Below are 24,614 nucleotides of genomic sequence, written 5' to 3' on the forward strand. Positions count from 1 at the left end.
GGAAAGGAGGTTCATGATGATGAACTTCCATTATCAAAGAAGAAAAAATGAAATATCCATGTGGAACACATGCAAACGACAATGTTTACAGACCATTACTCTTTCTTTCATTTTGCTTGGCAATACTCCATCCAAATATTAGTCGGCACATGGATGATTGAAGATATTTCACCACTTTATTTCCCACATTTTTTATATTCAGATAGGCCATTCATCAACCTTTTTGCATTAGCAAACTGGAAAAAGTCTGAACTGCAGGCAGCAATAGGAAAACAATGAATTGCCTACTCCTCATTTGCATAGATGCCTCTTCCATCATTCTACAAGAGAAGATACCAGTAAATTAGAAAGAGGTTGCCATGATTTCATTTCTCTTTCAAAAAGCCTCTCACAGTAACAAATACACATAATTATTCCTGGGCACCATTCTATCAAAAGATAAAATCGATTATAAATTTCCTTAACACACTGGCTGCCATAGATTTATGATAGAAATCAACTATATAATCAAATATAACTCTTCATAGAACAGGGCCCTGGACTTTTGATCATAACCTATTTAGCATTTGCAGGAGCCGAAGAGCGGTAAGACACTGGTAGAAAAATGTGTCATCCCATCTTAAAAGGGTGGCACAGTGGAACATTTCTCCCTGTGATAATGTTGATTCAGTCAATAAACACACTTAAAACTGTCAAGTAAAGAATAACAAAGATACTTGCAAGATGTAACTGGTAATCAATCTCACGCTCATAGGCATACTACACATAATTATATTCAGCATAATATATTTTATATCATTACTTCAAGATGAAGCCCAACTTCGTAAAAATCAAATGTCACATTGGATACAAAGGTGACCTGATGAAGCAAGTCATCTGGCATAAACAAAGACATGGAAAGATAAAATCTGATTCTTCAGAAACCTGACATAATGTGAAAAATGCAGAGACAACAATGAAAAGTCCACTCTTAAATATACATATATAAATATATACAGCACACACACACATATACATATATACATAAATATATATATGTGTGTGTGTGTGTGTGTGTGTGTGTATGTGTGTGCTCCCTTGTGTGTGTGTTTAAAATAAGTATTAAGCATCAGTTAAATTTGTTCACACAAATCACAAGACAGGATGAAATTAATCTGTGGGGAAAGATTTGCAGACTTAGATTTCTCAATGATTTTTTTTTTTTTTTTCAATCCACCTTGTGACAGACGTTTATCTATGTATCTACGACATAACGCTATCTATGTATCTTTCTACTTATTCATTTTTGATATACATATACATACATACATATATATATATATATATATATATATATATGTATATACATATATATACACACATATAGATAGATAAGCAGATAAATGTCTTGTGATCTATTTATCTACTTATCTATCTATCTATATATATAAACTGTTGGTAATGACGGCATGAACTTGGTTTATATACATATATATATATATTCATATATGCATCTTCATGTAAAAAAAAGAAATATTCAATTCAGAGTACAGACAATGCAAAATGAATTGACGTGAATGTTGCCAAGACCCTAAAACAATGCATTTTTCTGGACAAATTTTCTGGTCAATCTGTTTGAATGCCAAGCAGTGATCAAGACCAGTTACTCTGCTATTCTTACTTTCTTATTCTCTATTTTTCCCAATGCAACGTTATTCATTCATTCATAATTGTGGTGAATGATGAGTTAAGAAATTGAAGAAGTATCGTGATTGAGTTTAAAAAAAAAAAAAAAAAAAGGGTTCTGGGAGTAAAAGATCCTGCGGTATCAGAAACATGACACTGGAAAAAGCCATAAAAAAAAAAAAAAAAAAATTCGCAAATTGCCATATATCCACAATTCCAATGCTGCCAGCTTCAGTTATTGCTAGTCAAAATATGGCAACAGCCATATAATGACAATGGGATCACATTTGTGTGCAAAGAGGCAAATGTAAGATGCCATATATGCATTCTGAGAAAACAAGATCAAGAATCATCCTGTCCAGTACAAAATTAGGTGAAAAGGTTCTACCTGAAACTTCATATATCCTTTGATAATGCTTTGCAAATTCAGGGACCCACCTAAAAATATCCCTTTGGTATCACCAGAGTTATAACAATATAAGTATCTTGAAGGTACATTTAATATCCACTCATATACAAATATTTATACCTGTATATCCGTAATACTGAGACTATATTTGAACACTTTTTTTTTTTGTATTTGTGTTTGTACAAGATTATCTGCTGTGATGAAATCTTGTAAACCTTGTCACATTTCTATTCTGAGCATGATTTTACCATTATTCGTACCTTGCTTTTAGTGTAAGAATCTAGTCATAAAATCACTGCATTCTTGGCTGTAAGGCAAGTCACATTTTTGTGTGAAATACCAATGGTGAAAATATATATTTCTTTTTGTATAAATTCAGTATACAATATCAGCTTTCACTCATGCACGTCTTTTGCATCAACTGATCCAGCATCCAATAATGGAAAGAACATTTTATAATCAAAGCATATATTTGTATTATTACATCATCACACAGTAATATATCACATATTTCCTTTATTTCCTAATGATAGAAAATACATTACATGATCAAGAAATAAGGTACTGTCATGTTGAATATAAAACCTGTATTTTCCCTGATAATTCAGGTGAGCTCTGTATATCATAACCTCGCCATATCAAAATTGGCTGCTTTGATACCGGGGGCAGCTTTCTCAGCCCGATCTGAAAAGAAATTCCCTGGACAACAGAATATCCAGATGTCCTGAATCCTGAAAGATATATATTACAGGTCATCACCCAATAACACCAGAATACAGTTGGAATCTAAACATAATTTCATTTCTCAACAAGATATGACCTTCAAAAGGTTGGAAAAACATACCAAAGTGTCATCAAAGCAAAAATGCTTCTATAATCCTTTTACGATAACAATCTCATTCCTTGTCTAGAATATCTAATTTGCAAATTTGCAAATAACAAATAGTAAAACTTCATAGATGAACAAAAATATCACAACTGGAGATAAACATATTTCCAATAATACCTGCTCAAACTCTTCGTATATGTTAAACTACACAGAACTGTATCAAATCAACATGATTTTCCATGTTTCATTATGTAAGAAGGTTTGCCAACTGCAATACTTAGATTGCCTTGTCGGAACATCTTCAAAGGGTTTCTTCAATGTTGATTGTTTGTTATCTTTTATCATTGTAATTTCTCAGGCGTCAAGAACATGAAGCAATACCAACATTATCAGTGTTCTGGAAATCTCACATCATACAAAGGAAAGAGGATTTTGCTTTCTGCATTAAGTAAATTTTGTGTTGTTTTGATTTATACTGTAATCTTTTATCATTATGACTTTTGTCCCTGTACTTAGACCTTTCACAGACATTAGGGTTGTGTAATTTTTGTTTAAAAAAAAAATTACTTGCAGAGCCATATCTCTTACATCTGTAGCATCATCTGCAGCACTCATCATCCACTTCGAAGGTTTCCATGGCAATGAGCCATGACGGAATGCATCATTGATGGTATCAACATGAGGTCAGTGATGCAAGAATCAGAAGACAGACTTCAGAGGCTACCAATCCAGCAACAGCAAAGAATGATACATAGTAGTAGTAGTAGTAGTAGTAGTAGTAGTAGTAGTAGTAGTAGGAAGTAGACAGATAGATAGATATATAGATAGATAGATAGATAGATAGATAGATAGATAGATAGATAGATAGATAGATAGATAGAGAGAGAGAGTATATGCGTGTCTGTGTGTTTGTGTGTGTCTGTTGGAATCAAAATTCTGCTCTGCAATCCTGACATTCATTGATCATTGAGACATTTTAACAGAAGCTTCCATGTTTCCTTTGCCTGTTCAAATGATGTTGCTACAGAGAGTCCATACTACACACAAATGGCCTACATCCTGTCATCAAGGCCCTTCTGCTTCTCACAGTAGACCAATCCTTGAGGCTATAATGTCCGGAGAAAAGCAAACGGGCATGAACACAATAATCACTTGTATTAAAGTTAACATCCTTTTGTGCCTAACATGCTGCAACGTCCATTGGCTCTCTACATTGCAAAGTGCCCAGACAGAATCACACGCATTTGCACATTGGACTTCCAGCGATGTGCGAGGGCTCCCTTTGAACATGGTAGATGTTGATGTGGGCTGAATGCAGACTGTTGAAGTAATGCCCAAAATTTGACTTCAAGAGGAATGGAAGCAAAATGCCCAAACCACCAGACTCAGACTACACACAGAGATCTGCTCATCATGTGCAGTTCCTGCCGGGATCAGCCATCATCTGATCTCTCCAAAACCTGCAGGTGAGAAATAAAACATGAAAGGAAATTGGACAGTCTTGCAATAAGATTATAAGACATATGAATATGGATCACTTCATAAGCTGAGAACCACACGGGTGCTATCACATTCTAAGATTTTGGCATAAATAAAAATGAAACAATCAATTTTCATGAAATAAGTAGTTTACTTAATCAAAAATGGGTAGATCTATAAGCATTGCTCTAAATATTGGAAAAAAAATAGAGCCCTTGTGGCTTTGATTTTCAGCATTTTAACTGAAAATGAAAATAGTTTAAAATTGACACCATAATGTAGAGGAGATCAATATCTACAATGTGATACCAACTCAATACCCCAAAAAATTGCAATAACACCCTTCTGGTTCTCAGCCGATGACTTGTAATGATGCCTGTACAAATGGCACTGATTTGGCAGAATGCTTTTAAACATCATTTTTTTTTTGTACTCTGTTAATGTACAAGAGTTGATTTCCTGCTTGTGTTGCAAAGTGATTAGGGACAGCTCTTTTTTAGACCTAAAATTCACTTGGTAAAAGAGATAATATTCACTCTACAAAGAGGGAAATTCACATGGCAAAGAAATGAAATTCAGTCTGAAAGAGCTAAATCATTCACTTATCTCACTCCAAAAGAAGTATTCCCTAATCACACTTCCAAATGAGCAAGCGTTTAACTCATTTACATTTACAGAGTTCATGTATTACATGCTAAAAAAAGCTTGCAGCCAATCTTTTTTTTTTAAAACATCAAAGAACAACCACTTCAAAAGAGGTTTATCACATAGCCGTTAGCAGTAAAACATTGGTATGAAGGTAATTACATCCGTCTGCAACTAAATCAAATCTTGCCAACAATGCACTGTGACAGCATTAAGCTTTGCTCCAGTTTCGTACATCTTGTCTGTAACCCCCAAACTTCTCAAAAGTTTCTTAGCATGGAAAAAATATGATGAAAATACAGTCAAGCTAAATCAATCATCCACTCTATATATCACCACATGTAAGTAATTTTGGTGTACTCTTCTGGAGCAATGCACAGATAATTTGCAGTGAAAACAAAGGCAAAGTGGATTTGACACAATGTGACCCCTATCGTGAAAAAAAGAGAGAAGACGATAAAAACAACAGGCATACAGGCTTCTCATTCCAGGAAAAAAATTAATATTATTTAAGAGTGCCTTAAGACATGCACTAACAGTGCAAGAATGAACTAATCCTTGAAATTGGTTGTTTGCCCTCAAATTTGATGGGATATTAGCATCTGAATCCACCAAGTGAATTTGATTGAAGGAATGTAATAAAGTCGCTGAAACAGCACACGATGACGCGTACATTGACACTGGTACATGTAGCTCAAAACAACTTTATGATGTTCTTAGAATGCATCAAAACACACACACACACACACACACACACTTACATTTAATTGATATACGTATTAATATAATGTGTGTGAGTGTGTGTGATGAAAAGATGTGTGCATTACTGTGAAAGAAATATCCCCAAGGGGATGGGTCTCGATAGACTAAAAGCTAAAAGGCAAAACAAAAATAAAACAAAACAAACAAACAAACAAACAAACAAACAAACAAACAAACAAACAAACCCCCAAACCATAAACTAATATACTAACAACTTAACAAAACCTTCATTAAAAAAGACAAAACAATACTATATACCTAAAGCTGTCAAATATAAAATATAAAATCGAATTTCAAAAACTGAAGAAATGGAAAAAAATAATGAAAACTACAAACACTTGTACTGCAATTAAAATTTACATACTACAGCAGTATGAAACAAATTATGCTTATTCATAACATTGTCACAGGATTGCACATGGAATAAAAAAAAAAATGGAATACCTACTAAATGAATATCACCTGTCACCTGTGAAACCATAATACCATTTTGATCAACCTCAATGAAATCAACCTCAATGAAAATTGCTGTGAAATCTATTTCACAGCAATTTAGTGTGGTTGAATTGCAATTCTGGTTTTGATTGTCTGATTAATAAAAAAAAAAAAAAAAAAAAAAACCCGAGATGAACAAACACTATACAGATTGCAAAATCTACCTAATGTTTTCAAAATTCATGAATTTATACTTCTATTCATGGCAACTGCAACAACGTTTGCTTGATTCATGCATAAAGACAAGGACTTAGTTATTCATTGCTTATACAGTCTGTACAGGCATTGGTGCAATTGCATTTTTTTTTTTCAGAGAAATGTGTTTTTTTTCCTAATGCAATGCAATATCTCTTTGATAATCACAAGTCCTACATAACAAAATTGCTTATGAAACATAGAAAATTATTCATGACAATGCTGTAAATGACAGGAGAGAGAAAAGGTATGTTCTGCCTCTTCAAATGAAGTATTATGATTAAGATTAATACAGTATATGCTCAGATTGAAAAAGAGAATAACCTGCATGAAACAAAATTTAAGCAATTGACAGAACTTGTACTGTGATAAAGTATCTACTTATTCAAAGTCTTCTACTGCCCCTGCTTTTATTGAATCAGTGCTTATGCCTGATGTCTTCCTTTTATAGTGCAATGTAGGTAAATGTAAATAAGTATATTGTTGACTTCTTTAATTCTGAAAGAAAGATAGTATTCAGAGGGGTGAAGGCTCAGGTTTGAGTTTCTCCACTTTGTCTCCCTCTACAAATGAAAAATTTGTTGAGATCGCAACTGCTGATCTGTAAATTAACAAACATGTCGAGTCCCACTGGTTCCTTTTTTCCGACATGTTTGTTAATTTACAGATCAGCAGTTGCGATCTTAACAAATTTTCTTTAATTCTATTGTATCTGTTCAAATACTTTACAGATTTTCGTGATCATTATGGTGTGAATGCATCATAATGGGGATTTCTTTGTTCAAATACATGCATTGTTAATGCCTATACTATTTTCATGGAAATATGCAGAAATAAAATCCAACCGAACTGATGTGGGTACTTGATTCGCTATGGCAAAATCTATTCAGGAATAACTAATGCTGACTAGTAGAAGACATATTCAACAATTCAAGATGAGCATTGGACTAATAGTCCACAAGTTCCCACTGCTTGATTGATATGGGTGATTCAAAGAGATTTACAAATTCATCATCCTAAAATCATTTTCACTGAGCCACTTTGAAATTGAAATTCAATCTGGGGATACACATCCATCATAATCTTGCCCTGCTTTTCGGATGCGCCTCGCTCCCGTAAAAAACACTCGCTTGTGCAAATTCATGACGGAATGTTCACCCATCACGCCCCATAATCCACATGTCTGTCACCATTTGATGCCTAATCTTTTTATGGTGACAATTTTTACTATTCATCATTATACAAATAATGCACATGTGGGAAGGCCAGTGGAGATGCAGCGCACTGGAGGGAATTTACAATGGTGTAACATTCACGAGGCACAGGCGAGTGCATGTTGCACAACATTGTGAATAACCAAGAGTGAGCTTTGTCTCTGCTATCAAACATCCTGAACTTAAACTTGTACAATATTTGCTTTATAAAATGATTCTACAAACTATATTTCATTTACCTTTATGGGTAAATACCAGCCTGCTATATGTAGAGCTTGCTTTTGAAAGCCAAGATGTCCGAAGAAATGTTCCAAACACATTGGTAGTGGCATTGAACACAAACTTGTTTACGGTAAGTAGGTGATTGAGCGTGCGCTTGTACCTGAGTCTGCATTGATAAAGTATGCAATTATGACGTCATTGAGTGTGATTATGGCAAGCCACAGTCACAAGTGTATCTCTTAGTGGTTGTTAGTATCGGTCATTAGTATGTGGTCAATGGTAAAAACTTATGCCCCCTGGGCATGCTGAGCAAAATTAAAGACTGGTCACGTGATTGCTCTCGGCCAATCATTTGATAAGGATTCATATACTATTTTTATAATAGTGTTTTATGAGGTAGAATAAACTTCTCTTTGTTTTTCCACTGCTTGCTTCAGAATTGGAATTATCAAAAGCCTTTTAATTTCTGAATCTCTAACTGATTCTTAAACTTGCAACACATTTGAATTTCTTCTTGTCTTGCAGTTTGCAAAATTATTCAAATTTCTGATTTTGTGCATACCTGAAGAATGCACTCAGTTCTGTCTAATCATTCTCCAATATGTATCATGTATACTTTCATATGTACATAATAATGTACATGCATATCCATACTTTGTATAGGAATACACATATACATATTATACAGATGCAGTAGAGTAGATCATACAACACCTCAGAATGATGTTGAATTGTGATTGGCCAAGAACATGTCACATGACATTCAATAGAAAATACCTATCAAACTCATTGAGAGTGACAGCCATGCAATAGGCCCCTGGCATGGGCCTATTGCACGGCTCGAAGGTACTATAGCACGGCTTCGCAGGGGGCTACTATTGCACAGCCGCTCACTGTAGAGTTCTGTGGCTCACACTAGCAAAGCGCCAGCAAACTACGTGCTGGCCGGCTGCGCTGCGCTGCCGGTAAGTCTCACAGACCAGGCGCGGCAGAGTACTGCAACGTTAACGTGTATGCGCAGCTACCTTACCTAGCTAGTTGCATGTATTGTGGCCTTACTGTATACCTACTGCTGTGTTTTTACTTTTGACTCTGATCTGCTACATGGACCACAGTGATCCTAAAATCAAGACTTCATTTCAAGTTGAGAAACCGTAATTTGATTATTTTTCTGTGTTTTTATACAAAATCATTTTCGGAAATAGACAAAGTCTAGACCTACTACTAGATCTACCGACATCTCAGATCGGCCTAACAGTCAGGCCTAACTCGATCCAAACGTTAGTGTAGAATGGGTATAGACCCTGCAGAGTTTGTGATTCCTGTGACTGTGTGGTCGAATCATGATGAGTGTTTGAAAGCAGTACACAGGGTGGTTTACAATTCTCGGCCTAATTGTTACATTTATTTTTGGGCCTTCATGAGTTGGCGGTCACCAATTTAGTACTGTGATTGTGGACAAGGTGTTGTATAAAACGAATAATTTATGATTTTGTTCGTGCATTGGGGCACGTAATATCGCACTCGGCGCGAGATTTGCCACTGGTCTATTCAACGCGGCGCTACGCGCCTTGTTGAATAGACCAGTGGCTTATCTCGCGCCTCGTGCGATATTCGTGCCCTGATGCACTCACAACTCATAAATTATTCGTATAATGATTAGTATGTTGTTCTACTATTTCATGCTCTAATCTTAGCTCGGATTTTGCATATCAGTACAAGCTTTGAAAGAAATTATTTCATCAAATGGTTAAAAGTTAATGATTTCTGACATAAAGTACCAATGATTTAAACCTTTATATTATTTAAACATGTATACACTAGGAAATTTTCAGTTACACAAGTTATTAGATATAAAACATCTGAGTTTTTGGTATACAAAGTAAATGTCTAAAATTCAATTCCATGCAATAACCAGTTTGGTTGTAGTTGTTTAGCCTAAGAGAGGAGAGTAACAAGACCTGACACATCCTGGTATGATAAAGGGTAAATTAGCAGTACAATAATAGTAGCACTCAAACAGTAGGAAACTACATCATCAGCTGCTTCCATTACACTACTTATCAACATTGGTAGTCAATAAAGATATCAAACCCATACAGATGAATTACTACACTTGGCTTTAAAAGTTGACACTGTTGCTGGATATATAAATGATGTATGGTCAATTGTAGGCTGTTTTGACATGAGAAGCCATTTTGATTGCACAATAAAATGCAGACTTGATATTCCAAAGGAGGAATGATGCCAATGCTTCTCAACATCTCTTCCATTTGGTCTCCATGGTAACACCTATTACAGGCCGCACATCAAGAGGTGATTGACTAGAGTAATATGACCAGGGGGAAGACATCACAGCTAATCCCCGATTCTTGATGAGAGAAACGTATGACGTCAAGACAAAGACAAGAAGGTGGGAAGACGGGATGATGATATCCCCCATTTGACCGATGAATATTCTCTCAACCTAAACAATACATCTGCCTGATAAAGAAACACTTTCACGATGAAAAAAAAGGGTATTTCTACAGTAAGAGGGGTTGTTTCAGGGATGTCACATTATTTTTTGTTTCCATGATGCATTACCCCCAATACAATACAATCTTATAGAACACTTTAATGAGAGATTACTTTGCCCCAAAATTGCTTCAAACAAGCAATCTATTGGATACGAATTTTTGCCAAAATGAATATTTTTGAGTGAACATATGTTCTCCAGCTGAATGGCCTGACATACAACTTAATCAGAAAAGAAAGAACAACTCTAAAATTCTATTGAACACTGTGTTTCCATACCATTTCTAGACTTGGTGGTGAATGTATGTAACTTGTGACACAATGTGACAAATGCATAAACATATACACATATGGAAGAGACAACGACTCAAAGAGTGTGTGTGAGACAGTGAGTCAAGGTATATGCGTTTGAGAATATGGAGCAAAAGCGGGCAAAAAAAAAAGGACAAATGAGAATATGGGCAAGAGGTACAGAAAATCCACCACATGAGAAGAAGACCAATGTTCTTATAATGTAGGAGAAGTGCTTAAACAAACTCTGGCATTAGAATGACACATAGAGAAAGAAGACAAAAAGAAGGAATAAGATTACACAGCCCTGTGAAAACTGGTTACCATCCAACGAGGCGGGCATCAAATTGCTCAAATGGGCCAACATTTGCTCACAAAGGAGTGCGGCAACTCCCTCTCCCCAAGCACACATGATGACCAATCAAGGGGGGAAAATCGGGGCTACCGCTTGATCTCGGAGACTCCTACCAGCGGAGGGGGGCTCCTTGCTCTGGATTTCATCAAATTGTTTTCGTGATGGCCAGCGAATACACGTCGCAAGTGCCTGTAAAAGGAAACCACCAATAACTCCCTGCGCCGAAATGTGGCAACTGTCGTGGTTCATTACCCAGCTCATCGTCAAAAGGACGACAATCTGTCTACCCCCGAGATTGGAGTAAATGTTTGGATATGAACTGGTCATGGGCTCTCCCATCACCGTGAAAAGCTGCAGACCCAAAAAAAAAAAAAAAAAAAAAAATGCCGCTTGGATATCTCTGACAGTGTCCCGATTACTACCATCAGTGACTCCAATCGCTTTTTAATGGCTACAAATCGGTCGTTCATCACTTATGGCCTGCAAAGTAATGTTGCGATGAAATTGCAGGGGCGTGGCCTGGAACATGGGGCCGTCGCCATGGAGATGACTGGCGGCTCAACCGATGACACATACCACAGACACGGAATAACACACGACCTACATTTCAGCCACTGCGCCTTGGGTTCAAGATCTTCCCATCTTGGGATGACTGGTCAAACTGGTAGACAAGTAGACTTTTCAAGGCCGTTCGAAGAATCATTGATTCATGAAACCTTTTTATAAATCCATTCTTCTCTTCAACTTATATCTTTCTGATCTATTCTCCTTCACCGCATTGCTATCTTAGCCAAAGTCTATATTACAAGTGGTGACACCCATAACAACATTATAAGATCCCGAGAATTTGATTTACAGGACAGCCTTCAAATTAAAGTCAGAAAAGGACAGGTGTAATATCAGTCACAATTATGTGGGTTTTTTTTCACTACCCTTTTAAGTTAGAAATATTCCAAGAGAGAAAAGTTCATTTTTATGATCTTACAATGTAGGACCAATTATAAAAGATATCTATAGCTACGACATGCAGACAAAATGTATCATCATTTTCAAAGCCTTCATTTAACTGCCATTTTGCTGTAATCATCTTTGATACCAATAACGCCTTAGGAGTCAAGTGTATCTTTTCTATGTTTGATAAAAAAGAGTGAGCCCCTTTAATCACTAAATTTTGATTCTCTCTGTCAAATACTGAAGTGATTGAGGAAAGACAGGGAGAAAAAAAAATCACTCGGATTCCAGCAGAAAAACTTAACCAAACCCTAGCATCAAACCAATAAGCGGGCCTTCCACTTTTGGCGCGCCAGGCTGGCGACAATTTCGAGGGTGGGGAAAGAGGGGCGAGCCGGGCCTAGGAGAAGTTCAGAGTGACGGGAGGAGACAGTCCCTAGACTGACAGGGAGGTTAATTAACCCCTTGCTTGTGAAAAGCTGGTACTGTAAGAGTGGAAATTTTTCACGTGAATAAATTTTTGCACTTGGCCAGGTAAGATGAATTTTGGCATGTTTTTAATTCTGCAGAATCACAACATTAGATAGTGTTATGCATAAGAAGCAAAAGTATTTGCAAGCTTTTTATTTTTGCACAAGTTTCTGTTCACATGAAATGCAAGAGAATTTCCACTTTTACAGTAAGTCCTATTCAAAGTCTCTGCATATTTCAGAATCCTGTACAGAACAGGTTAAATAGCAATTCATATATACCACTGAGTGGGAATTTTCTCCTGGAAAAAAACTCTAATGGCAGGGATGGTGTTGTAAAAAACAAAACAAAAAATGACCGGATTTTGTAGTGGTAGTATCAAGTAGTAATTGTAAGATACATAAATGAAAAATCTACAACAATTAAAATCCATATTGTGATAATAAGCAAGAGGAAGCTCATATTCCTATGAAAAAGTCTCGCCTGCTTCTATCTCTATGTCTACTGTACATGCTGAACAATTCGAGAGGTTTTTATTTTCATGAATTTCGTGAGTCAGGTGCTATTCACGAAATTAAAGACACGCGAAAATAGTGACTCTGATCCCGATATCAATGTGACGCACACGTATACATTTCTCCATTCAGAACAGTACTCCAAGATCGCGAATTTAACCCCTCGCGTAATTGTCGGGGAAGCCCTATTCGCGAAAATTTAGACTCGCTAAATATATGGCATATACCATATCTATCTCTCATACAAGCAAATATATATATATATATATATATATATATATATATATATATATACTCCTAGATGGGTCATTTGGAAGACATTTCCATTTGTTTTATATGCAAATTTTAAAATACATGTTCAATGGCAATTTACGCAATGGAGACACGAAAATTGTCTCCTTAATGACCAGTTGTCTCCCTAATGAAGACACTTCCCCCCAATATGTCTCCCTAAGGTGCCAACTAGGGATATAAATATATATATATGTATATATATATGTATATATATATATGTATATATATATGTATGTTGTATATATATATATATATATACATATATATATATATATCCACACACTTAGAGTCCTTTTAGATTCTCTAACCGTCTCTATTTCTCAGTCTTCGTATTTACTTGTAAATAATGGAAATACATTTATTTCTCTCCCCATTTACTTTTTTTTTCAGTCTCTTCTCCTGCACTCTCTCTCTATATTTGGCCTTTGTATCTTTCTCTATCTCTTTCTTACTCTGTTCTCTTTCATTATATATATATATATATATATATATATATATATATATATATATACATATAATTTTTTTTTTTTGGGCCACATGAAGAACCCCCCCCCCCCCCCATTTGATCAGTTTTTGCATCGGCAATCTATATCCCCACCTCTCTCTTGCTTACTCATCTCTGCTACTGGAAGAGAGAGAGAGAGATGGGAAAATATGGAGTTCCTACCACCAAATCAGGTGTAACACATCTCTACAATGATAGCTCCCTCTTGGTTAGTTTCGTCCAGCCAGCCGTGGTTAAAGCATGTCACATGACCAAGAAATTACTTGGATCAACACACCATGGGGGATTTCGGTCGGAAGGCTTTTCATGTGTCGCCGCGGTAACGTCTCCGGAGAATCGGTGAATGGCAACCAGGTTAGGCATACATGTTACCAATAACAACGTGTCCACGGCCGACTTAGCCCAGACAAGCGGACGCTAACGAATTCGGCAAACAATCGCCGGTACGGAGGATGTGTCACACCGGTGGACACAAAGGATGAGTCATAATGTGTAGGATATGAGACAAGTATATATACCTACACATTTATTGATATCTAAGTCATGCATGTGGTAATCTGAAGTGACGCATTGTTTGTTTGGTGAATAAGCTGATATCGGTGATTTGATTCCTTTGACCAAGAATCCAGAGTCCGTGCTGTTATGAAAACAAACTATATCATCCACATCTAATTGATATGGATCATGACTTTTCAGCTACACATAACAAAGAAGAAAGTTGTTCAAAAGGGGACAAAAAGCATAGTTTTATTGCCAGTAAGGACCATGGATTCTCCGGGATCTCACCATGTCCTTGTTGATCCTGTGCAGTCCGGTTTGAAGTTTTGCTGTCGGCGTAGGCAATTTCTGATATGAAGCACAATATCATCGTTACACTAGACCTCTCTTCCCTTGTCAAACTGAAGTGATGTGTCACTACCTTGACAAAATTAATGAAGGCCTTGATGAGGGACAGATGAATCAATAAACTGACACACCTTTTAAAAGAATGTTCACAAGAATCACGAAAGAAGCAAGTAAAAAATGTACACATGTGCTTGGACATCCTCTTTGTCAAAGAGAGCATCTCTTTTTTTTTTATTCAAAGAAAGCAACAACAAAAACTACCATGCTACCATACTTGAATAATGGAAATGGAGCTAACAAAAGCTTCTGCAACAACACCTTACTATCTTCCTTAGATGTCAAAGCACTTTTTGCCTTGCTTACACTGGCACACAACATGTATACAAGTTTAAGACACACAATGAACAGTTCTGCCCCTGACATACAAACCCCAATAGACACGGTGTTAACCTCGCATGAGATCAGGTGACATTGAAAGATACATGTTGGCCAATCTGGTTTTTATCATGAAGCCAGACTCGTTTCTGGTCCATTTCTCACTGGCACAAGATTGCTAATTCTCAGTCTTATATGTGATAAATGGGCAAACAATTGCTGGATGTGTCTCCTAATGCATTTCCTTTGAGAGATTTAAAATTACACGGTTAACTCCACCCAAATAACCATTCCTCTTGAAGGCCTATACGCAAAATCCCTGGAGTATTAAATCTCAACATGAATATTGATGTACAATGTCAGTATCAAAGAAATCAAAGAAATATGTCACAGAAAAAAAGTAATTTACTTGTGTTAAGGTGATATATTTCTGATATTAGGTTGCCACATTGCACGATGGGAAATATGGTGAGTGATTTGGGGATGAATAAAGAGAAAAAAAGAAAAGTATCTAGGGTTATACCATATGACCCAGCAGCTAGTGTTGTAGCATATCAGTAGTTCAGGTACAGTGTCATAGCATGTAAGTGGTATTGGGTGTTTCTAGGGTAAGTTAGCACTCTGTATAAACACAACAGGTTCTCATAGACTAGTTCACTACAGACCACTGTCATTAGGGGAAAGGGGTTATTAGGGACACACATTAGGTGAAGGGCTGGAGTTCATTGACATGCTACCATTTTTGTAATTGGGTATCATGCTCTCGACATCTGCGTATCCTCCGGGCATGTTCCGTAAAGCCTTACCTCCTCCATTCTCCATCCCCCCTTTTTCTTACATGCATCCTCTTTGCCCTGCCTCGCCCTCAAGTCCCCCCCCCCTTTTCCCCACTCTATGGGCTTTTCCACTTTCTGACTCATTTTTATGCACGTATCTATACTATCTTCCCTCAATCTGTCAATCCAAATCACCTTACCCTCTTCTCTCTCTACCACGTAATATCCTCTTAATCACCATCGTCTCATAATCTATTCCACCATCTTCTTTTTTCATACACACCAGTCTGCTTCTGCTTTTGTCTGCATATTTTCTCACCCCTTTTGTTCTATTTCACGGCTCTCTCTCTCTTTCATCTCTCTCTTCATCTCTTTATCTTTCATTGTTTTTCATTCATGCTTTTCCAATATTTGTCTTGATTCCACTCTTTCTTTTTTCATTTCTTTTCCTTCATGGTCACATTTCATCTTTCTGCTTGTGTTCATATGTCCTTCTGTCTCAATGTCTCTTCTGTGTGAGTTCCTATATTAAATTGCTCTATTCTGCTTGCATTCTGGTGTCCATCTCTGTATTTGGAGGTTCTACGCTATTTTACCTTTTTCTCTATCTGCCTGTCTGCTCAGCTAATTTCCCCACTCCTCTCCTTCTATATACCCTATCTCTCTCCCCCACTCTTGTCTCTCTCATTTCTCTCTCTAACCAAATCTATTCCCCTCTCCCCCTCACTCCCTCACTTTCTTTCTTTTTTCTTCTCACTTGCTCTTTAAAGGGATGGTACAGTTTTGGTTGAGGTGGGGATTCAGATTTTAACTCTTTGTAGAGATAATTAGAAACCACTTAAAAAATATTAAAAAGCATACAATTCTAAGAGAAACTCAAAATCTATTTCATGAAAATGAAATGGCTGAGATATAAAAAACATTAAAAAGTGCTGGGAAATTCTTTGTTTTTGGATATTTCAGCCATTTCTAAACCAATTTTCATCAAAGAAACTTTCAATTCCTCTCAGAATTGTATGCTATTTAACATATCATATGTGATTTCTGATTATCTCGCAGAAAGTTAAAATTTGAACCCTCCATCTCAACCAAAACTATACCATCCCTTTAAATCTCTCCCTCTCTCTTTCTAATTCTCTCTCTCACATTCAGATCTCTCTCTCTCCCCCTCCTTTCTCACTATGTATATTCGTAGTCTGCCAATCTCTCTTTCTCCTAATGTCCAGGTCTCGCTGCATCCCATGAATATTCATTGTGGATCAGAGGGAGAAAATGAGCCACTCTCACTCGCAATAATGCTGATCCTCTGGACGGGACAGTGGAATCATGAATGGCTACCAGATACAAAGTGTGTAACAATGTTTAGTCATCTTATTCACTCTGTTGTACTGCCTCCCTGTCCCTCTCCACTCTTCCTCTCAATGATCCCCCCCCCCCACACTTCAATTTTGCCCCTCAAATATGATTGCAGCAGGTGATTTTATGCGGAATTTCCTCACTTTTTCTCATCCCTTCCCATGCATCATCCCATATAGAATCACCTCATTTCATACATAATCTACATGTCTTTCTGTGTCTGGCTGGTCTTTGAGCTATGATATGAAGTCTGCCCCACATCAGCATTAGTTGAGTTGAAAAGGGGTTGGGGATGAATGATAGCACACTAGTATCTGAATTAAGCAGCAGTCAGAGTATATCTGTTTCATGAGCGGCTCTAAACACACACATTTCTGTGCAACAGTCTGGTATTCTGTGATAGTGTGTGTGGTGATTTCTTCCTCATGTGGTGGGTTAGGATTGGAAAGGGGAAAAAAGGAACAATATACTGACTTCAACAATCTGTTGTCTATCTGACACTAATCTGGACTTTGTACCATTTTATGCAATCATTCGTGATACAAAACACATCATCATGGCCATCATTAATCATTAATATTCTTATTTTCATCTAATATAATCCAAGTATGTACAGTGTAAGTGCTAAAAATGTCACAATAAACAAAATATAAGAAATAGCAGGCAAACTCTATACATAGATATGAACAAAAACATGAATACTGTAAACGTCAATATTTTCACGTGACTAATTTTTCCCACTGAGCAGCTCACAAAAAATATTCACACGTTCCTGAATTTGCACTGTGCAATTGCCAACCCATTCTAAATGTGCAGAGAAAATTGTGATGATATTTTTGTAGGTTATACAATTCACGCTAAGCCAAAAGCAGTGTGAAATACTTGAAAACTAATGTACTGCATAAATTTCCGCATTAACAGTAGACCAAGAGCAGACAGGGATGATTTATAGCCTTCTATAAACTGTGATAAAACATATGTTTTGTGGAAATGCACATTCCTCCATTAGTGATGAGCATAAAATGTCAGAGTACTGTCAATAGTGTCAACAGAAAATGCTCCTTACACTACAAGACTGTCAATTTTGGTCAGCTTAAGAGCTAGCACATCTTAAATCATTATGAGAGGATGCACACACACACACACACACACACACACACACACACACACACACATACACACACACACAGACACACTTTAATGAGTATGAGATCTTCCCTACTCAAACATCCTTATGCCTCAGTTTCAGGGATGATTGGAATCTACATCTAGTCTTCTTGCCATATCAGATTAAAGCTACTGGTATCTTTGAATCTTCACTGAGTTTCCTCCATTGACATAATACCAACCTGTTACCCAAAAGACTCTATTAAATAAAACGTACACACATTTTGCCCAAAGTGCCTATAGGCTGAATTATACTCTTGGAATCACATGATTGCAGAACTATGATAACTTTACTCTGGTCACAACATATTATTTATCAAAAGCATAACATATACCCAACACTTTTAATGCTGATGTGAATAGAATAATGGATCATGTTCAAATGGTTCATATTCAGAGACATAAAAGGAGAAAGGCTCACACAACCTATGAAATATTACGTGTGGGAATTTTGTATTTTCTCACAGATACTAAAAATAACTAAATTCCAATTCATCATCAGACTTTAACTCCATGTTGATATATTGCTTTAAAGATCTAGGTCTCTATCTCCATGGCAACTGGGGTCAACGGTAGCATCTTGAATAATGCAGAGCTATCCCCAGCCCCTTGTCAACCCCTGCCCCCCCCCCCCCAATCCAGTTTATACCTACAGAGGGAGCACTTTACAATTACAAGTCTTTTTCGCAGAAAATTTGACACTAAAGTCACGGCTGACAGAAAACTTCAGTAAAAGTATGCATAAACAAAGCACATTTTCTGTGGCACCGGTAATGCCTCACTGACACATCATGAATATGCGTAGGGTTTACTGATCTACATGTACATTTGAAAATGCAACAAAACAAACTATCTAGCATTTCAAAGATACAAGATTCAATAGGAAAGTAATGTTGTATACCAAGTAATATACGTCCAAACATACTAACTACGCTCACAAAATATTGTGTGAAGTCTACATATAACCTGACTCTCAACTATGCAAAACTAGAAACAGAATTTCCTGATCTCTTTTGACCTTCGACCCTTTAAACCAATGCAACAGGTGCAACAGTTGACAAAGGGCCTGGAAACTAAAAGAGATCTCGAGTCCAGGAGATTTGAACTTGAAAATAGAAGCTTGCTATGTATGCACACAACATTGACATCTATTACTTATGATCTAGTGTCTGAAAATGTGATTATGCAAACTGGTTGTGCCATGTAACTACGAATACTCACAAAAAAAAATATGAATGCAACGAGGGCGGGCATTATCAATTGCTCATTAAGGGCTCAGCCTTTTTAATCAGCCACCTAATATTCTTTTAGCATCACTTTATAAAAAAGAAATCTGTGATAAAACATGGAATGCAATACAATAAAGGCATCAACATTAACTACTTCTACATGTGTCCCAGAATAATACACTCATCTATTTCAGGGTCTTAAAGACGTCTGTCTGCATTTGACGACTATACACAGGTAAAATCAATCTTACTGACAGAACTGATCTCTCTCCTCCACATATATTTTTTTAACAACAGTCAAGTGTACAGCCCCATCGGACATTTTTAAAGCAATATGAAAGCATGCATATCAAAACTCTTTCCTCCTCTTGCACCTTCGACAGAATGGATCCTCCGACCCATTAGTTCTCCGTAATTGAGTCAAGTTGCCACGGCAACAAACACCCGAGCAGAATGCCCTTGGCGTATCGATGCCCCTGCAGAATTCACATTCAATATCATATTTCCAGTATTTTGACGACAGCTTTTGCAACTCCTCCCTAACCAACCAACCAACCCTCCCCCTTGCATCTTGATATATTGTCTTTCTCCTTCCCTTTCCCGGGGAATACACTGAATTGGCAACAAATCTTATCAGTCACTGACACCCAACAACATGGTTGGTTTGTACCACCGAAAGGTGATTCGGTTTCAGATATTTCTTTACATTCTGACACTAGAATGCCTGACAGGAAAAAGCCTGAAGCCGATGGCTGATAGCCATTAAGATATTGTCCTTTCCATTTCCAAACTCCAGTGACAAGCTAATACATAATGTGTTGAACTTAAAACGGAATATAACACAAGTGAAAAGTAAAAGACAGTATTCATGGCTTTCAGACTCGTAAAGAGACTAAAACACAAGGGAGTAAACTGCCGTATCGTTATCAAAATAGATCTGAATGCAACCAACATATTGTGGTTAAAAGATGTGAAGTTGCATAGTCAAAGAAATCTATGGCATACACAGTACTTCCAAGTAACTTTGCTGGTTGCAATGAAGAGTTACTCACAACTATTGTCAAATGCAGCAAAAATGATGGGTAGGATATGTATATTTGCTCAATCAATATACAATTGTGTGCATAGTGGCATGCCTGCAGTGGGCATACTGGCATCTTGCGCCTTCCACCTTACAGCCATGAAAGTAACCACTTCTCGCTAATGAAGATTCAAAAAGAAAGAGGGAAAATTAGGATAGTGCTTGAAGTTTGACGCAGTCAGCATACTTACATCTTTTGTGCAAACACAAATAAAATTGTTGGTGGAATTTTTATCAAATCTTTTATTTTTCTTGACTCCCAAAGTCAAGGTGATTTTCACACACGACTTTGACGTATACTCCCCACTTAATTGTAGGTGCTAAACACACAACATACACTGTCTCAATGCTTCATCAATTGGCAAAAAGCTAGAGGACATTAATGATAATCATGAAATACTGAAAGGAATCCAAAATCTGCAACTAACAGATACAGGATGAAATGATGCCCATGATTCCAGGCATGACAAATAAACATGAATTGATTTCCAACAACTATTACTCATTGCAAGCAGCTACTTTAAAGAAACAGAAAAAAAAAACAATGGAGGAACTTTGACAAGTCTAATTTCTTGCACACTGGTAAAAGGCTATAAAACTTATGACTAGTACATCAATGTGACCAGATCTTAGTCAGATAATTCAAATGAGATGATGACGAAAAAAAATCAAACAGATCGTTTTTAGACATATTACTCAGTTTTTTGCAAAGACTGAAAAGTCACATGGCTCAAATCCCCCTCCCTCTCCACTCTCTGCCTCCCCCCTCCTCCTCAGGATTAATTGGTGGTGACCTTCTAGACAATTACCTTCCCTCTGGTATAATCTATTGTGTTACTCCACAGGCACGGTAAGACCGGAGGATTCATTTGTGGCAAATGAATGAAATGAAGTCATCTTAGTCTCGTCACACAACATGCACGAAGTTCGCTCCTCGTTTTTATTTTTGTCTCTCTCGTTTTGTGCTCTCCCTCCCTCTTTTCTTTGTTTGTTTCATCTGGTAGGCTGGCCTCGTCTGGAAACCTTGGGAACCCATGAGTCACGTCGGTTCGCTGGAGTTGCAAGGCGTGCACTCGCTCGCGCTCGCTTTTAATGGGCGAAAGTTAGGGATGTGCCCGGCTCGTTTTGGTGGCTGTCGTCATTACTATTTGTTGAATCTGTAACAATTATCTCTTTCCGACTCTGTTCGTCCAATACTCTCTCTCTCTCCCTCTCTCGCTCTCTTTCAATTCCGGTTCTTTTCTAGAGTTGGTATCCTGCTGGCAACCATGATTAACCTCACGCAAATGGCTGTGCCCAACCTTCCGATGGGAGCGCCGTATTAGAGAAATTAACTTGAATCAGTTGGGTCTTTGATATAATATTGTCTATCAGAGATAATGAGACAGTAATATTACCTCTGGCCATAATTTGAAATCCAAATGCTGCCCACTCAAAGTTTCCATTAGCCTTAAACTGATGCTGTGTGCCTGGCTCGCGGGCAACTTGTTGCTTATGTACTGCAACCTGTTGATCATGGTCTTTTGAGCTACAAACAACCAGTTTCATCAGAAGGAAACATTCTGTTGTTTCAAATAGGAAATGGAAAGTCCTTCATGTCAATTAAACTCTAACAAAGAAGACAGTGTGAGGAACATGCTAATTCTGAAAGATTTCTTGCTTTTTCATTAAGTGTCTGTTTGAGCATTGTATCATTGCATCTTCCATAAAACAAAAAAAAAATATCTCTGGTACAGACAAGACAGAACACACCCTCTGATTTTATAGGTCAACATTTCAGAGATGAAATGAGCTCAAATAAACCTATACTTCATTGCAACTGATTGACAAATTGCCCTACACTTGAGGTGATAAAATCCTTTTAAAATTTTGTTACAAAGTCGAAGTGTGGGCCATGACATATCTTTCATGATACCCTCAAAACAAAAACAAAAACAAAGACAAAAACAAAATCAACAATCCAATTCAATAATCTTTGTCACAATTATCATAAAGGGGTGAAATAGGAATGATGACATACAAATCGTCGGGTGCCCGTGCATTGGCCGCTAATGCAATACAAATTGTATTGCGTTAGCGGCCAATGCACGGGCGCCCGACGAAATGTCATATGATTTAATCAAAGGAAGACATATAGTGCAGAAGAGAAATAACTTCCTAATGAGGGACAAACAGTAACAAAAACAGCACTAAAATAACAATCATCACAGTCTCTAACTATCATAATTTCAAATTGATCAGTTGATTGCTGAGTTTAAAGCTGTGTTACTCCCAATGACAGACAAGAAAGTTAGCTGGAATCACATGAGGAAAATGAATCTGAGATGCCAGAGACAGGTCTGGTAGGAGACAGCAGAGCAATTAATGCATCAGACAACCTTGGATGACAGCAGAAAGATTTCTTTGTGAGAGCATGATACATTCACGACTTTCGCTGGATGATTCACCATCTCAGGACAATCGCCAAAGAAGAAAACCCCAACAACAACATTTAAACATATCCCAATAGAAAACATGAAAGAGAATGAAGAAGTAAAGAAAAAAAAAACTGACAAAAGAATAATGATTAATTCCAAGAAAGACTGAAAATGATTTCCCTGCCTGGTAGGAAACCAATTCATTGTACAGTTGAATACAAAAAGAAAGAAAGAAAAAAACACCAACAGAAACAAATACGTGTGAGTAGTGGTGGGATGGCTTTGGTCGGCATGGAAACGGATACCAAAGCAGATGCTCCTCCACCAGAGACCAAATCCACCAGCATCTTGAGGTGTGGATGACTCACAGGCCTTGCTCTTCCTGACTTTAACCACAGCTCCTCCACTCCAGACACCACCAGCTTCCTCCTCCCCAACTCCATCTCAACACTTGTTTCATTTGACACTCTCCTTGTTCACTCATCATTCTTGCTGCCAATCCTTTGTCCATTTTCTCTCCCATTTTCTCATCAAGTTTTATTCTAATTGTACATATTTTCCTTTTTTTGGGGGGGATGGTGGGGAAGAGGTTGAATATGTGGGAATTCATTCTTTATGTATGATTTATACATTTCAAGTATATCTATCACCTTCTGTTTTTTTTCTTTTCATCTCTGTTTTTTTTTCCCATCTCTATTTCTAGCAATCTACTAGCTATTTGTCATAAGGCATGCATGTGCATGCACAAAAGCGCACAGACATACATACGAATATATATGTCTGTCTGAAATATTAATGATGTGTATGTTTGCATATGATGTCATCACAATGAGTCTCTTTGCTTTACCAATGACTCATGTTATTAAGCAGGACTTGACATTAGCACTGGCCCGGTGGCCTGGGGCAACTGAAAGTCGATTTCGGTCCACTAAATCCCCTTCTTGGTGGCCCAATCGGGCATCTAAAATACAAAAGGAAGTTTCATACTTCTTTTCATTTGGGGCACCAAAATTTCATATTTGAAGATTTCAGTGGTCTGAATGGGCCACCAGAGAATTGAAATACTGTACGAGCTGAAATTTTCGTGGTGGTTTTTATTTTCGCGAATTTCGCGAATTGCCTTTGAACTGCGAAAATAACAACACGCGAAAATAACAACGCGCAAAAACAACGCAGGGAAATGAAAATCAAGCCATGCCATGTGCTGCAGGATCGTGCCAACTTGTCGACTGTGCATGCATGTTGCACAGTACAGCTAGCTATAGCTGTTTAAAGTGCGTTCAGTCTACTCTTGCAGCTGCATTCTTGGTGTTCGCCTGTCAATGTCCGGCATGAATTTCGAAAGTCCTTGTAAAGTATTTCTTTTTGATATTTGTTTTACTTTCAAATTGAGAAAGTACTAGTACTTACACGTGTAAGGTACTTTAAGTTTAGACAACTATAATTTTTTTGTGAGAGTTCAGTAAGTTCAGTTAGACCCTCGCAACCGCGAAATTAACAACGCACGAAAATGTCCTCCAAGAAGCAATTCGCGAAAATATCTGTACGCGAAA

General features: G+C 37.3%; 1 protein-coding gene across 1 annotated transcript in view; it reads right to left on the reverse strand.

The window, feature by feature from the left end:
- Positions 1 to 3,913: 3,913 nt before the first annotated feature.
- Positions 3,914 to 24,614, reverse strand: part of LOC139739073 (lysophosphatidic acid phosphatase type 6-like) — an 88,770-nt gene continuing 68,069 nt past the window's right edge. The window contains exon 9 of the mRNA XM_071649685.1: positions 3,914 to 4,363. The gene's annotated coding sequence lies outside the window, so the exon portion shown is untranslated. The remainder of the gene's footprint in view (positions 4,364 to 24,614) is intronic.

Source organism: Diadema antillarum, unplaced genomic scaffold (assembly GCF_040938485.1).
Source record: "Diadema antillarum isolate AM-2024a unplaced genomic scaffold, OU_Dant_1.0 seq00000782_RagTag, whole genome shotgun sequence".
Taxonomy (NCBI): domain Eukaryota; kingdom Metazoa; phylum Echinodermata; class Echinoidea; order Diadematoida; family Diadematidae; genus Diadema; species Diadema antillarum.